The following is a 2,648-nucleotide window of genomic DNA, read 5'->3' as shown; positions in this document are numbered from 1 at the left end:
GGGGGGGGGGGAAGGATTAAAGGAAAGAAGGGGAAAAAAAAAAAAAGAAGAAGAGAGAGTACAAATTTGAGTGTCAGGCCTGAGCAGCTGGAAAATACACTCAGGTACCTGGGATGGGAGGGGGGGCAGGTCCCTGTGGGTAGAGTCAGGAGCCCCGCAGGGGGCTGAGCTCCGGGGGCCCCCTGCCAGGCACACAGAGGCAGAGCCGGGCTTCTGTCCGCGGACACTGCCATAAACAACGGCGAGCACAGCTGCCTGCTGGCAGCCCGAGCTGGTTATGGGGACTCTGAGCTCTGAAGGGCACCACAGTAGTGGAGCCACTGCGCCGGCCGGTCCTGAAGGCAGGTCCAGTGCGAACGGGCGGGTGGCGTTTAACACGGTTTTGCTTTGTTTGTTTCTTAACAGCCAGCAGTCAACTGGCTTCTTGTCCGATGGGCTGCCTGCCAGGCCACAGCCGTCTTCTCCCTCCGGTCTGCAGTGGGAAACAGCACGGAGAAGCAAGGCCTGGGGAGGGAGAGGGTGCTACTGCCAGGGAGGTGGCTGTGTGTCTATGCTTGCATGTGTGCATGCACGTGTGTGTGCATGTGCATGCGGGGGGAGGTGTATACACGTGTCATGCCTCTGTGTGTGCACGCACACGCGTGTGCATGCATGTGTACACACGAAGACTGCATGTGCCCTCACTCACTGCCAAGAGTGACCCATGTGCCGTCTAATTGCAGGTTCTCTGCAGGGGGAAGAGCTGGCGGGTCCTCAGGTGCCCTCACCTGCTCTGCCCTGAAGAGGCCTCGGCGGTAGCGGGCTCTGAGGGAGTTATGCCCTGTGAGCAGCGAACATTCAAGCTTCCAGGGGAGGATGTGAGTCGCGCCTCACCTCGCCTGCCTCCCAGGGAAACGATGCGCAGAGGGGCCCTCCAGCAGCTTTACAGCTTTAACTGGAAAAGCTGATGCTTCTGACAAAACTGCCTGATTTAAATGTTCTCACCTGGAATAGAAAACAGAAGGAAGGGCAGCCTAGGCTCTGCTGTTGGCAAAGCACGGCTGGTTCCCAGAGCAGCAGCCAGCCTTCTGCGCTCAGTCAGGGCAGGGGGGTCCTGCAGCCTGGACCGGCTGGTTCTGCGCTCAGGGCAGGGGGGCGGGGTCCGTCAGCCTGGACAGGCCCTGGAGCCCAACGTGTCCTTTTTGGAGGCACATCCCTGAGCCCAGGAGCTGGAGCTGGGGGCCTGGGGTGTTTGAGGGCAAGGCTGGACGGCGCCTTTGTAAAATGTCAAACGCTGACCCTGGGCTGACAGGAGCCAGCAATCGCCAGTGGCTGTGGAAAGGGGGCCGCGTGGCTTGGTGTCCCTGAGGGACAGGAGGGGTGAGAGGGATGGGGGGTGAAGGGGTTAGGTCCCCTCCTGTAAAACATAATACAAACGGAGCCTCTTTTAAAATGGAAAAACTGCCTTGCAAGTCTTGTGCCTCAAGCCTTTGGGATGTTAAAATGGAGCAAAATAACCTCTGGACGGGGCTTAAGCTCGTGTCCCACAGAACTGCGTGCAAAAAGGGCGACAATACAGATATTATGACCAATGGGCTGATGGCTACAGGGCTGAGAGTTAAAACCTTGTCTACAACCAGCGTCACCTCGCCAGCCTGACTCCGTGGTTGAGCGGTCGCCCTGTGAACCAGGAGGTCAGGGTTCGGTCCCACGTCAGGGCACAGGCCCGGGGTCCTGGGCTCCATCCCCAGTGTGGGGCGTGCAGGAGGTGGTGGGGCCATGATTCTCTCTCATCATGGACGTTTCTCTCTCTCCCTCTCTGAAACCAACGAAATTGTATTTTAAACACGCAATTAGCATCGCAGTATCAGCTGACCTGCACCTGTGGAAACGCCTCCCCCCATAGATGCGATGGTCCCCTTCCCATTCGCACAAGCGCCCCGCCTGTCACGGCGCCGCACACCGAGTCCGCGTTTCCCAAATGCCATTCTTTGATCGCATATAAATGCTGGTCCTCCTTGGCTTTGAAAGGCCTTTTGTTTTTTAATATATTCTTATCGATTTCAGAGAGGAGGGGAGAGAGGTAGAAGCATCAGTGAGAACCGATCAGCTGCCTCCTGCACGCCCCCTACTGAGGATGGAGCCCGCAGCCCCGGAATCAACCCGGAACCTAAGCGTGACCTCCCGGCTCGCAGGCCCGCAGGAGGGGAGGCTGTTAGGTGGACACCGGGCGGGGTGGGGGCCAGTGGCGGAGGGGCCACTGCAGTCCTTCCCCCAAAGGCTAAGCAACGGGCGGCCGGCGGCTGGGTTCGCTCCGGCAACCACGCGGGTCCTGGGCAGGGCCCCACCGACACCCCGCACGGCCCCCAGCACCTCGCCTGCCTGCAGCGCGGGGTGCAGCCCGGCCCAGGGCGCGGAGCCCCCCGCCACGTTCCACCCGCGGGAGGTGCGGGACCTCTAGGCCGCCGCCCCACCGACGGGAAGCGGCCTCGGCCGGACGGGCTGCGGCACAGCTCGCGGGAAGCGGGCCCGAGGCCCCCGCGGCCACCCCCCGCGCTCCTCCCGACACGTGGCCCGGGGCCGCAGGGAGGCGTCCTCACCAGCATGGCCGCGCCCCTCTTAGATGGCGGCGCAGAGACAGCGACGGAAGTGCCGTCACAATCACGGCC

The sequence above is a fragment of the Myotis lucifugus genome, unplaced genomic scaffold (assembly GCF_000147115.1).
Source record: "Myotis lucifugus unplaced genomic scaffold, Myoluc2.0 scaffold_1954, whole genome shotgun sequence".
Classification (NCBI taxonomy): domain Eukaryota; kingdom Metazoa; phylum Chordata; class Mammalia; order Chiroptera; family Vespertilionidae; genus Myotis; species Myotis lucifugus.
This window is presented reverse-complemented; position numbering follows the sequence as displayed.